This window comes from Myodes glareolus, chromosome X, assembly GCF_982192425.1.
Source record: "Myodes glareolus chromosome X, mMyoGla1.1, whole genome shotgun sequence".
NCBI lineage: Eukaryota > Metazoa > Chordata > Mammalia > Rodentia > Cricetidae > Myodes > Myodes glareolus.
Genome location: NC_142053.1, coordinates 9,772,599 through 9,787,654, shown reverse-complemented (window position 1 = coordinate 9,787,654; position 15,056 = coordinate 9,772,599). Strand labels below are relative to the sequence as shown.

The 15,056-nt window shown below is 34.8% G+C and overlaps 1 non-coding gene across 1 annotated transcript; it reads left to right on the top strand.

Annotated features, from left to right (window-relative positions):
* Window positions 1-12,085: 12,085 nt before the first annotated feature.
* LOC125415518 (U6 spliceosomal RNA) lies at window positions 12,086-12,192 on the top strand. Its single transcript, XR_007236628.2, has one exon. It is a non-coding gene; the product is annotated as a U6 spliceosomal RNA (small nuclear RNA).
* Window positions 12,193-15,056: the final 2,864 nt, after the last annotated feature.

Here is a 15,056-nt window from a genome sequence, read left to right as displayed (position 1 = left end):
ATGATCAGTAACCAAAAGAAGGTTCTTATGTTTGTTGGTTTTTGTCAACTTGACACAAACCTAGACATACCTTAGAAGTAAGACTCTTACTTGAGAAAATATCTCCATAAAACTGGCATGTCGGCACATCTGTGGAGTATTATCTCAATTAATGATTGACGTGGGAGGTTCCAGCTCACTGTGAGTGGTGCTGTCCATGGGCAGGTGGTCCTGACAGATATAATAGAGCAAGGTGAGCAAACCATTAAGAGCAAACCAGTAAGCAGCACTCCACCATGGCCACTGCTTCAGCTCCTGCCTTCAGGTTTCTGCCCTCCTCCTGCCTTGGCTACTAACTTACTTCCTGAATTGCTTTTGGTAATGAGTTCTTTTCCAGAAACACAAAGCATGCCAAGACAGTTTCCAGGCAATGAAGATTGTCTGAAGGATGATGGATAGATCAATGTAAGAATGAATGAATATTTACTCAGCATCCTGAGCAGATTTGACACCCTTATGAATAAACACCTTGTCATAACTACTATTTCTAATGTAACAATCCCCCAAGACTCTGAATTTAATCTTATGCTTGGAATCTTGTTGTTCCTTGACAGTTACCATGGTATGATCTTGCACCTGAAGTCTGTCTATCTAGACCCTTCAGTTTAATGGTTCAATTTTTTAGAATTTATATTGTCTGGCAATCTCTGTAATTTTTCAAGAATTTAATGTTTCATAGCACCCTTATGAATTCACAGATGACAAACTGAAAACAAATTATAGCTCATTCAAGATTTCTATTATACTGGTTCTTAGGTTTCTATTTTCATTAGAATGTAGAAATGAAGTAGAATAGGTATTATGTAGAACATTTAAAGGTAAAGACTTTGAGTCATATCATATATCATACCCATAACGCAAGCTATCTACTTGCTCTCTGATCTTAGGTGTTTTAACCTACTCTTGTTTCCTGAATGATGAAGTGAGAACAATTATAGTAATTAAGTTTTAACTATACAACACAGTGTCTATCATGTCTCCACATAGAAAATGTGCCCAATAAATAGGAGCTGCTGTGTATTCAAGTAGCTCATTACACTGAATATCTATTTTATACCAGGCATTACTTTAGGTATTTAGTGATTAAATTATGGTTCAGACACTTGCACTGCCCTCAAAAAGTTTATAACCAGGTATGTGTAATAAACAAGAAAAAATATTAATTTATGAATACATGAAAAACAATAAAGGGAAATTCATGTGGAGAATAAGACTGAATTATATCATCAGGGGTGTAGTCACCCAATGGTTTAAATAAGTTAGTCACATACTGCACACAAAGAAGAGAGTCAGTACAATATCGACTGTTAATATAAATAACATTTTTATTTATCAGACAAAAAGGAAAAATAAAGGTGGTTTTACATTTTGGTATGTTTTATTAACATTCATAATTAAGTTAAGTACTAATTAAGCACTGTGGAACTGAGAGATAATAAGTGTACCATGCCAGCATCTTGTAACATGAAAAGACATATTTAGATATCAGGTAATTTGGACATTGAGATGCTGAGAACCTGTTTCTTTTAGATTGTGAATGAGTAACACCCAAGAGAGTCACCTAACCTTGGCTTTGTGCTATGCAGCAAGAAAGAACAGAACAGGAAAGTATTGAGTGTTGAGTACAGAGTAGGGAACTGATGAAAACTAGCCAGAAATATGGTCCATTCAAAGAACATTTTATGTACTGCTAGCTTAAATCTATTCATTTTATTATTGAGGTCCAGGGGTAAGGCTACTAGCTTTCTTAACATACAGTCTTTTATAATATATATATATATACCAAAATATAGTCTGTTCAGTCCATAGTTGTTCAGGGCTGACCTTTTGGCAATGGATAACTGTAGGCCCCTGTCTTCCCTTGCTCCCTGGGATGCAAATCAAGGACTGTTTTGGCTAACCAACTAAGCTTCCTGCTAAATTCTGTGCTCTGCTCTGCTAGCCTGGTGAATTAGCCTGTAGAGCCTTGTATTACTTTGGAATGGTAATTTCCCAACCTGCCCAGGAGAGCCCAAGGTGCCAAGGTCCCTCTCACCTGTCTGCCACTGCCCCACACCTATCGCCCACCTGCCTGCGAGAAAGTTCTCACATGGCACCAGTTCCCCCAACCCCCTCTGGCTGGGAGGGGTTTCTGTTACTGGGGGAAAAAGTATATTAACTCTGGATAAAGCTAAATAAATTGGCATTCACCTCTTGGCGAATGACCTAGACTCTGTGTGTGTGTGTGTCTTGTGTTTAACACCTAGGCCCTTGCCCAAGCTCGTGGTGGTATGGAGCCGAGGTCCATACCGGGAGGGTGGTGATGCAGACCTCGGGTGATTCAACAGATAACAGATTGGTGGATTCTTCCCTGGGGAAGGACACCTCTCCCACTCCAGTATTTTCTCAATTTCCCTATAGATTTTTGTGTCAGGAAAATACCAATGGAGATACTAAAGTGGATAGAAACTAACCCTCAAGGTTCATATAGCTGAATTCTAAATCCCCTGTTGATGTAACTATTTGAGAAAGAATTGGATGTGTGACTTTGTTGTGGGAAATATGGCCTTGTTGAGAAGGTGTGTCACTGGGGGTGTGGGATTTAAGGCTTAAAAAGTCCACACCACTCCCATTTAGTTCTCTCTTCCTTATGCCTCTCTGTCTTGTGCTTGTGAATCATGTGTAAGTTCTGAGGAACTACTCCAGCTTTACTCTGCTTACCTGTTACCATGTATTAAGAAATAGTGACCTTAGAGGTATGTCACTAGGAGTGGGCTCTGAGGTTTAAAATCTCTATGACACTCTCAGTCATCTTTCTCTGACTAGTGCTTATGGATAATACGTAAGCTCTCAGGTATTGCTCCAGCATCATTCCTGCTTGCCTACTGTCTTGCTACCCAGCATGATGATCATAGACTATAATCCTCTACAACCATCAGCACCCAAGTTAAATGCTTTCTTTTATAAATTGTCTTGTTTAGAATGCTTTGTCATTGAACTAGAAAGGAAAATAAGACAATGACTTATTATTATTAGCACATAATAATTGCACAAGTTAATGAGATTAACTATATTTCTTTGCATGCACACATTACACATTAATTTTGTACATCTACCATCTACCATTCTTTTTCTATAATTCATCACTAATAAAATGTGTGTTGGTCATCTTCCTTTACTCTTAAAATCTTCTACATTATTAGGAAATAACTGTATTTTCCTGTTTACTGTCATAGTAAAGTCATACCATTATATTTTTGTTCTTTTTTCTTGGATTTGATTTTAAAATCTTGATTTGCTTTGCATTTCCCTGATTGCTAAGGATGTTGCACATGACCTTAAATTGTGACTAGAAGATAGCCATATCAGTTTTCAATGGTTTTTGTTTGGCTTTTGTTTAGGTAATAATATACACAAATATCTAAAATTGGTATCTTTTAACACTCTATGGGAGGCAATGATGTATTTAACTAAGAGCAGACAGTGGAGGTAGATGATTTAGAGCCTCACCCTGCTTCCTATGCATCCCCTCCCCATTTCCTATGCGTGGAGAAAATATGCTTGGGCAGTTTTCTGCTGTAGCCACCATGTTATGTTTTCTTTCCCACCAGGAGTCTCTACCTTTCTAGAATGGTAAACAAAATTAAACACTTTTTAAAGTTGCTTTAGGTCATGATAGTTTATCACAGCAATAAAAAAATAACTAGCTCATATATTGGTATTGAGAGTGGGATTGTTACAATGACGAATGTGACTGACCATGTTATTTGGGGGGTGTTTATTCGTTTTTTTGTCTGCTTGTTTATTTTTTGTAAGAATATGAGTCTTTGTTCCAAAATCATTGAATGATGAACATGTATTAATGTGGGCCTAAATGACAATAATACTTAAAGTGAAACAGAGAGCAAAACTTTCCAAAGGAAACAATGATTTTAACAACTGGGCTAGAGGCCAAATCTATGATATTTGGGCAAATAATTTAGTTGAATTATGCCCATGTACTGAGAACTTGCCCAAGGCTGAATCAAAAAAGTGAATGGTGCATTTCTTTGGTGGAGGAAATTTCAAGAAAGAATAAAGTAAAATGGAAGATATGATTATTTCTGAATATATATGCATATATATATATTATAGAGGTCTAAAATTTTAAAAAATGGAAAAAATTTAAGTATAGTGTCTGGAGATGAAAAAAGCAGGAGGAAGTTTAATGTTCAAACCAAGTTATATACTAAAAAGGAGACTACAGTTGTTAAGGAGATGAATGTCATTAAGAAAAACCTTTGGCTCTGTAAAAGAAAAATAAAAATGCACCTTCAGGGACAACCCCATTCAGTTAAAGCTGCATTAAAAAAAAAAAGCCTAAGGGGTTTCCTGCCCTAAAGAGCAGCTGCATATAAAAGCTGATGCTAATGTGGTCTAAGAGGGTAAGTGTCCATCCCAGTCTGGTGGTTAAACTTGATCAATGTCATCTACATGGTATTTCTCTTAAAAGTATGAAAGATGGAAGATTGGGGTAGTTTTGTATTCTTCTGCTGTGGTTTAGGGAAAATGCCAAGGCCAGATAAGGCATGGTGGGATCAGAATCCTAGGCAGGAGAATTTCAAAGGCCATTGTACAAAGTTGTGACAGTGAAGTCGGGGTTGTGATAGAGACCCCAATATGTTGCACATACCATAGCCACGAGGTATTTGCCAAGGAGAGTTGTATACAGGCAGCTGAACCAGTCCAAAAGAAAGATGTATATTTCCGGAAGAAAAATAGTGATCTAAGCTCTGTGATACCTGACTTGGAACTATACCATTTAGTGTTTATCATTCTAGGTTTCACTCCTAATTTGCTCCAGTATTTCCTTACTGTGACCATATTCTTTCCTTTTTGACTGATAATGTACATTATTTTGTGCCATTCTTTGTTGAAGTATGTATGTAATTTGCATTTTGTTTTCACTGCAAGTCATAATTTAAGAGAGTTTCAGAAAAGACTTTGAACACTGTTGAGTGTTCTAAAGACTATGGGACCTTTTGAAGTTGGACAAAGTATATTCTATATCATGAGGTAATAGTGAGCATATGGGAATAATGGAACTGAATGTGATGATCTTAATGAAAAAGGTCCTTCATATGTTCATGCATAAATTCATGTATTCCACACTTAGTGGAATTATTGGGGTATTGTTAGGAGGTGAACACTTACTAGAGGCAGTATAAAACTGAGGACGGGCTTTGAGAGCTTATAACCTTACTTCACTTCCTAAAGTTTTATTTTTTTCTTTCAAACATGTGAATATAATATAATCTGTCCAGTTCCTGTTTCCGCTGCCATGTTAGACATTCTCTGTTATGAGAACTCTATCCCTCTGAAAATATAAGCCAAAATAAACTCTTTTTAAGTTGTTTTTTTGGCATGGTATTCTATTACAGCAATTAAAAAAAAAGGAAACAACAAAGCATTCTTTCCAATGGCACACTTTTTTTCAATTACACCAATATTCATCAATTTAATTTCTTTTTCCCAATGTTCTGTTTACTTCATGACCTTTCAAATCTCAAAAAGGCTTCAAATGCAAGTATTATCTCCCTTTCATGGGAGACAAATAATGTGGAAAAGGCTCAGTGATATTGATTTATCTGGGTAAACTTATCTGTATAGAGTCGCGGAATGAAATCTAAATGCATGCTATATCAAAAAGATGATTTATCAGCACAGTTTCACGACCATTAAATTCACCATCCAAAAACGTCTTTGGATCTATTATTTCCTATATATCCTTTATAAGGTAGCAGATGTTATCTTCATGGAACATCAAGCATTAAATTGCAAATTATTAAGTGTAATTAAGTGTCCTCTAAAGTAGCAGAGACTGACATTTCCCAAACTTATCTTCCTCTGACTCTCTTGGTTTCCTAGTTCTTTGGAACTTCCAGCACTTTCTACTGAAGAAAATTCACACAGAGCCTGGATAAGTACATTTTTTTCCTGTGTTGTATTTATTCTCTCTGTGAGCCAAAGAAATTAAAGACTGTTATAACTTTCAACCAGTACAGGATGTTAATAAAAGCCAAGCTACTTAGTGTCACTAAAATATGTTTTCTCCATGTACTTGTAAATCATTAGGGATGGTTTCAAGTATTCTGGCTCTGTGTTTCAGTATAATATAGTTTCTTGCCTCTTCTTAAAATAAGAATTACCATGTGATTTGCTTTGGCCAAAGAAATGAATTGTTTGTGAAAAATGAGTTATGGTAAAAAAAATTAATGTGCATACATGTCAATTCTAAGTGGGACTCTGAAAAATCGATGTGTAATTCATTGTTCTTTCCCTCTTTTGCCTTAGTAAACTTGGAAGCACATGTTAAGATAAAAATCTAAATTACCCTGGGACTAGGAATGATTCAAAGTAACAGAAGCCCTTGCTAAATATATGTTGGGCATAAATAAAATGAATCTTTACAAAGAAAGCTTAAATGTGCTAGGAAACTGGGTTTTTGTTTGTAGGTTTGCTTTCTTTTCTTTTATCACAGAATAACTGATTATCTTGATTAATTTATACATTCACTAAGATATCAAAAAACTTTGTGGGGAAGATCCTTTGGGAATTAAGAATTGTGCACATGATTATTCTAGAAAAACAAAGAAGATAGAGGAGATGAGGACCTGGATGGGTTTGAAAATAGAAAGAGAATAATAGTTTAGGAAATATTTATCTGATTGTCTCTATTTTCTTAACGGTGTTTCATATCCAGTGGAGATAAGCCCTAAACTAATACCTGTGTTTTTTCTGAGAGCAAAATGTATGTAAGTGTGTGCAAGATTCTGAGTGTGTTTACAGGGAGTAGAAAACTAATTGGGTATGAAAGTGGGTATGGATCTAACCTTCAAGGTTATATCCTAAAAAAAAAAACTGTGATAATACAAAGCAAATATAAGAGTCAAAAGTTACTTTTGTAATGTGAAGATAGGTTATGAGAAGAGTTCAGAATGCTACATATAGACATATGTGTCTATTAAGCATTATCTGAAGAAATAGAGAATGATGCTTTATACACAAAGATATCAAAACTAAAATCGCAGATTTGAAGTGCATAAAGAATTGGAGATGGTTAAGTGTACATGAAGCAGTAGACATGAAAAAAGTAAGAGTAGAAAAGTTTGATTTGTGTCAGATAATGAAAATCTATTATACCCAATGTATAGGTAAATGTTCATTCTTTCATCAGTGCTATCTATAACAAACAACTGAGCACAGGGCTCTTTGATCAGAAATGTGGGAGCAGAATGGCTTATAGCATCTTCTCTAATATAAAATATTTCAATAGTTAATAATACAGTATTAGGTTTAAGACCAGGATTATCTAGATTACAGTTACAGAACTCAATTTCAAATACTATATCTCTAGAAGACACAACTGCTTAAAATGAGCATTTTCCAAAGTTTCCTACCCAAAGAATTACTTAATGTGCCAGTTTAAAAAACAGAAATTTCTGGACAGACCTAGGCTGATATTGAATTCCCTCTGTATTCTGTGAATATGTTTTATTACCATTAGTTAATAGATAATCTGCTTTTGGCCTCTGATAGCACAGAATAGAACAAAATAAAAATTCCAAGCAGAGATAGAGGAAGAAAGAAGGCAGAGTCAGGGAACTGCCATGTGTCACGTAGCCACCAAAGGAGAAAGATGCCTGCCTGCCAGAACCTTAGCGGTAAATCACGAGCCACGTGGTAAAATGCAAAATAATAGGAATGGGTTCGTTTAAGATGTAAGAGTTAGTTCATAAGAAACCTAAGCTATTGGTCAAGCAGTGTTATAATTAATATAGATTCTGTGTGATTATTTCAGGTCTGGGTGGCTGGAAAGGAGCAAACACTCTCTGCCTATACTAGACCAACATGATAACCTATATTTAAAGCACTTTTTCTAGCAGGAAAGATTAGGAAACATAGGTCTAACAGAGTACAAGACTAGTTGGATAAGAATACATAATTTTGCATCTATGAATGTATTACTTTATTAAAAATAAAAGTATGGATAAAATGTCTTATATGCCTGACTTTGGGTTAGGAACTGGAAATGCAAGAGTAAAACAGGACAAAGGTTCTGCTTTCCCAAAGCTTACTTCCTAAGAGAAAGTGAAATGAGGAATTATACAATCAATTCTTTACAAATATATGAAATGCTATGGAGAATTTTAGTGTCTTGTGAAGTCGCATAATGATGAGAGCTGACTTCCTTAGAATTACCTAGAGTTTACCACATAAAGATGTAAAACTTAAACTATAACTTGAATTATGAATAAATATTGTAGGAAAAGGGTAATTCAAAGAAAAGGAATTGGCATCTGCCTAGAATGAGAGAGTGCAAAACATCCTTCAGGAATCCCATTGAAATTTAGCTACAGAAAGGGAGTTAAATAGACAAAATGAGCTATAGCCCACACTGGTGACACACTGATATATGGCAAATCTAAGTATGTGCCAACAAGAAAAGACTTAGAGCTTGGCATAAGTCCCAGATTAGACTTCCGAGCTCTCCCAGCTTTGTGACCTTTCCCATGAAACTGATATGCCTTAATACCAAGAGAACAATATTCTATTATCTTGCTCACATTTCTCACTGGAGCATTTTAAAAGCAGTGCAGCATAGTGGGAAAATATGAAGTTTAAAACGAAAAGACAAATTAAATCAAGCTATATTTATCAATAAATATATGGTTGTAGGTAATTCATTTAAATTCTTTGAGTTTTAGTTTTTCTAACTGTGCAGTGAATAATAGTATCTATATGATAGAATGGCTCAAGGAGACACTGAGATGATGCATGTATAATTTCACAGACAAGAGGTTAAATATACACAAAATAATGTATTTTAATGCTGTTTCCAGCACTTACCTCTATCTTACATTGTAGAAGGATGATTTACTCTTCTGAGCTTCAATTTCCCAATCTGCAAAATAATATCAAATACAATGTAAAGGTGTTATGCATAATCTCATTCAGTGTTTGATATATAGGTGATATTTTATGAATGGTAGCCATAAGTACAAGCATTTAGTATTGATATAACATTCTATCTCTGATGATTTCAGAGAAGTATTTTGAGTACATTAGACAAAAGGTCTGAGGCAAGAATAAGGAGTTGTGAGCAAGTAATTTGGCACTCAAAATTTTTCTCTCATGTTAATAATCATACTGCTCAAACTATCCATAATGCAAGAATTTTACCCCAACATATCATATACTGATACATTTAAAAGCACAGAATCACTGAATCTCGGGTATTTTTAATGTCAAAACACTTTACAAATACACAAACATTTAGTCTTACACTGCACCTAGCATAGTGTGGACAGTTAACAATCAGACCCACTCTTATTCCATTAACTACATATTGAGCAACTTTAACCAAATGATCTCAGGAGATGCATGCAACTTATACACATTGATGCTAAATGGGAAAAAATACATCACAGGAGTAGTCATGCCTACAACAAATAATTAGAATATGAAGAAAAAGAGAGCTCTGAGAGTTTGTTCCTTCATGGTTAAAAATAGTAAAGTAGCATCAGGGTGGAAATAGTTGTGATGTTCACTTTAAGTACTAATCACTTGATGAGCTCTGTCAAGAACAAGTACTTGATTACATTCAGCCCTGTAATTCAGAGCCTGACATGCTACCTATTTCATAAAAATTAATAAATATATACCAATTTGAAAGTTCCCAAATGTTGTAAAATCCAGAATACTTTTTTCTTGCAGAATGCCTGCATATTTGTACTCTATTTAGTGAAAATAATTCCACTGGCATGTGAGGGAAAATAAGTTACTGAAAAAGAATTCATGGTAGCTATTGTACAAAGTACACTTTGATTAAAAGCTGATGAGTATGTGTTATTCAGAGGACAGAACCAAAGGTTTATAAAGATGTGAAGACATAAGGTAGGCCTGTTTGAAACCAAGTACCAAAAAAAAGAAAGAAAAAGAAAAAAGTATTTAGAACTGGGGCTGGGATGATAGCTCAGTAACACAATTTTCGTGCAAAATGAGGACCTAAGTGAATCCCTACATTTTGTCATTAAATCCTTTTATAGATTTGCATCTCATAATGCCATTGTTGTGGGCAGAGTCTAGTGAATCCTAGAACCTCTCTGACCAGCCAACCTAGTCAAAGTTATCTGCATATATACATATGTCCTCGCTTGGAATTCAAATTTAAAAAAATTGTTATTGCCTTTTCATTGACAAGCTGTCTCTTGCCGTTAAGCTTTAAACATTGTAGAAATAGGAGCCTACTGTATGCCCTCTTCCTATAACATAATCTCACACCTACCTTAGTAAATAAATTTTGAAAGAAGAAATCCATGGAAAGTATTTAACATAAATATTCAGTGAATATTAAATGATTGCCATTATTGTGATTATCATTATGACGTGTGTAGTAAGAGTTGAATGAATGATATTTTAATTTGAAATTCTAAATTTGTGATTGCCTATGTAGACTATTTTTAGTTTTTTTCTTATTATGACACATCCTCTGTTATTTCTTTTTCTTCAACAAACTTAATTGAGACATAATTTACATAAAATAAAATTCACTCATTTTTTGGATTAGCAGTTTAGTGTGCTTGACACATATTATCTAATCACCATCACTGTCAAGACACACTATAGTTCCTGTGTATGCTTAAAGACTATTGATATGCTTTCCATAGTCACAGCTCATTTTTTATTCTCCTTAGATTTTATTCATAATCTGTTTGGGTCTAGATTTTCCTCAACCAGTGAAATATTACAGATAATGTTGTTAAATGTTACTGTTCTTCATTCCTTTATGGGCCATTGTATTCGTATGCCATTTTCCATTTTTCCTCCCAACCTCCTCAAATCTATCTTCTGAAGAAAAGCTTTTCTATGTGCCTTGACCAACAAGCCTTAGACAGTCAAAATGAATGGAAAATTCTGTTCAGGAAACATGAATGATAAAGTTCTAGCCTAGAGCTAAAATTTCCTACCCAGTGTCTACTGTAATCCTGTGTCCTGGAAAGCACCCCTCACAAATACATAAATAAAGCCAATCAACTTCTCTAAATTATTGAGACTAGCTTTGAATAAGAATAATTGCCTTCTAATTTTCTAGTCTTAAATTTCTGCTGGATAGACATCCAGATATTAGACCTCAAACAGCACCAAACTCAGTGTTCTGAGAAAAGTATACCAACTTTACCCGATGATCATTCTTGCATAAGACATATTAGACAAATACTCCCAGAAAAATAGTAATATATATTAAACATATAATATATAAAGATACTTTTATATATTTTATATGTAAGATATATGTATATAGTTAGATATATGTTTATATAATGGTGTGCATGTGTTTATATATTATATATACATTAATGCACACATATATATTTACATATCACTATAAGTAACATACAAACTTGTACATGGTGAGTATTCAAAAGTGATACCTGAGTGTAATACAATTAAACAGTTTCTTGTGGAATTATTTATTCTACTACTTTAGCATCTTTCAAAACTTTGCATTTTGAGAAAAAGTTAAATCTAAATAAAATTATATTTTCAAAGTCCTATATACCCTTTATATACCTATATACCTAAAGAAATATTTCAAGATTCACCACCTGTCTCAATAACATCTTTCAGTGAAGGTATCTAATCCAGAACCAGAGACCACACTATTTTGATATGTTATTCCAGTTATTTCAAATTCACAGTAGTTTTAGGTCTTTCTCTGATTTTTATCTACATAATTTTAAACAAATACTTTTATAGAGCAAGATATTTCTGCAGTGTCCTTCATTATGAGTTTTGCTATGGTTTTCTGATTGTATTCATTATTCAGTTTTGATTGAAATATAGTAACAAAGTGATGCATAATGTTGATTTATCAGTATGAGATGTTGTTAAATATAGTCACTTGATTAAAATGGTATCTTCTCAGTTTTTTTTTTTTTTACTATGCAGTAACTCCATTTCCTACTTCATGAGGAATAACGTTTAGGAAGAGATATTAGGGGACTAAATAAAAACTCAAACATTGATGCTTGCTTTAGCAGCACTTATACTAAAATTGGAGCGATACAGATAAGATTAGCATGGCCCCTGCTCAAGTATGACATGCAAATCCATGAAGCATTCCATATTTTTATTATCTCACAGCAACAAAACTCAAAAAAGGAAAAACATACAAAATAACATCACCAGCAACAAAAACTAAAATAACAGTAACAAACAATCACAGGTCATTAATATAAATGGACTTAATATAAATGGATTCAACTCACCTATAAAGAGACACAGGCTAACAGATTGGGTACAAAAACAGAATCCATCCTTCTGTTGCATACAAGAAACACACCTAAACCTCAAAGACAGACACTGTCTCAGAGTAAAGGATTGGAAAAAAAATTCTCAACAAATGGAAAAAAGAAACAAGATGGTGTAGCTATCCTAATATCTAAGAAAATAGACTTCGAGCTAAAATCAATCAAAAGAGACAAAGAAGGACATTAGTCACAAGTTAAAAAAAAAATCCATCAAGAGGAAATCTCAATACTGAACATCTATGCCCCAAATACAAGGGCACCCTCATATGAAAAAAAAAAGCAAGCAAACAAAAAAAAAACTTCTAAAGCTTAAATCACACATTAAACTCCACACTTTAGTAGTGGGAGACTTCAGCACTCCACTCTCACCACTGGACAGGTCTGTCAGACAAAAATTTAACAGAGAAATAAGAGAACTAACAGATGGACTTAACAGCCATCTATAGAACATTCCATCCAAACACAAAAGAATTATACCTTCTTCTCAGCAACTCATATAACTTTATCAAAAAGTGATCACATACTAGGTAACAAAACAAACCTCAACAGATGCAAAAAAACTTGAAATAACCCTGTTTCTTATTGGATCACCATGGCTTCACATTAGAATTCAACGGCATCACTAATTCCAGAATGGCCACAAACATATGGAAATTAAACAATGCTCACCTGAATCATCAATGGGTCATGGAAGAAATAAAGGGAGAAATAAAAGACTTCCTAAAATTCAATGAAAATGACCACACAACATACCCAAACTTAAGGGACACAATGTAAGCAGTGTTAAGAGAAAAGTTGATAGCACTAAATGCCTACATAAAGAAAAATCCCACACTAGTGAATTAACAGAACATTTGAAAACTTTAGAACAAAAAGAAGCAAACTCATCCAGGAAAACAAGACAGCAGGAAATAATCAAATTGAAGCTAAAATCAAAAAAAAATAGAAACAGAAAACAATACAAAGAAGCAATAAGAAAAAGAGTTGGTTATTTGAGAAAATGAACAAAATAGACAAACCTTTATCCCAAATAACCAAAAGACAGAGAGAGAATATCCAAATTAACAAAATCAAAAATAAAAGGGGGACAATAAGAACAAACATGGAGGAAATCCAGAGAATCATCAGGTCATATTACATAATCTGTACTCCACAAAATCGAAAAAGTTAAAAGAAATGGACAATTTTCTGGATAAATATCACTTACAAAATTAAATCAAGACCAGATAGGCAAATTAAATAGACCTATAACTACTAAAGAAATACAAACAGTCATTAAAAGTCTCCCAACCAAAAAAACCTCAGGACCAGCGGGTTTCAGCTCAGAATTCTACAAGATTTTCAAAGAAGAACTAATGCCAATACTCCTCAAATTGTTCTACACAATGGAAACAGAATGAACATTGCCAACCCTTTTTATAAGGCTACAATTACCCTGATACCTAAACGACATAAAGAAATTACTAAGAAAGAGAATTACAGACCAGTTTCACTTATGAACATTGATGCAAAAATACTCAATAAAATACTGGCAAACTGAATCCAAGAACACATCAGAAAAATCATCCACCATGATCAAGTCGGCTTTATCCCAGAAATGCCAGGAAGGTTTAACATATAATAATATATAAGTGCAATACACCATAAAAACAAACTGAAAAATAAAAACCACAATGTTCATAGCAGCATTATTTGTAATAGCAAGAACCTGGAAACAATTAGTTGCCCCTCAATGGAAGAATGGATAAAGAAAGTGTGGAATATATACACATTAGAGTACTACTCAGCGGTAAAAAACAATGACATCTTGAATTTTGCATGCAAATAGATGGAAATAGAAAACACTATCCTGAGTGAGATAACCCAGACCCAAAAAGATGAATTTGGTATGTACTCAATCATTTGTGGAGTCTAGCCATAAACCAAGGTCATTAAGCCCATAGTTCACAAGCCCAGAGAAGTCAAATAACAAGGTGAACCCAAAGAAAACCATATATAGATCCTCCTGGAAATAGGAAGCAAACAAGATTTCAGGGCAAAAGCTGTGAGCATGGGGGTTGGGGCAGGGGTGGGGATGAGTTTGGGGGTAGGAGAAAAGGGGAGAGTGAAGGGAGAAGGGAAGGACTGGCAAGAGCTTGGGGGACTGGGAGGATGGAGATGGATGAAGGGCGAATATAGGAGCAGGGAAGAAGATACCTACAGTAAGGGATCCATTTTAGGGTTGTCAAGAGACTTGGCTCTAGAGGGGATTTCAGGTGTCCACGGGATGTCCCCAGTTAGGTCCTTGGACAGCAGAGGAGAGGGTGCCTGAACTGGCCTTGCCCCACTATCATGCTGATGATTATCTCGAATATCACCATAGAATCTTTGTCTGTCAATGGATGGAGATAGAGACAGAGATCCTCAGCAGAGCAACAAACTGAGCTCCCAAGGTCCAGTTGAAAGGCAGAAGGAGGGAGAAGATGAGCAAGGAAGTCAGGACCACAAGGGGTTGGTCCACTCACTGAGGCAGTGTGCCTGTTATAATGGGAACTTACCATATCCAGCTGGACCAGGTCTGAATGAGCATGTGATCAAACCAGACTCTGATTGTGGCTGACAATGGGGGCTGATTGAGAAGCCATTGATAAAGGCACTGGGACTTGTTTTTATGGCATGTTCTGTTTTTTTTTTTGGGACCCTAGT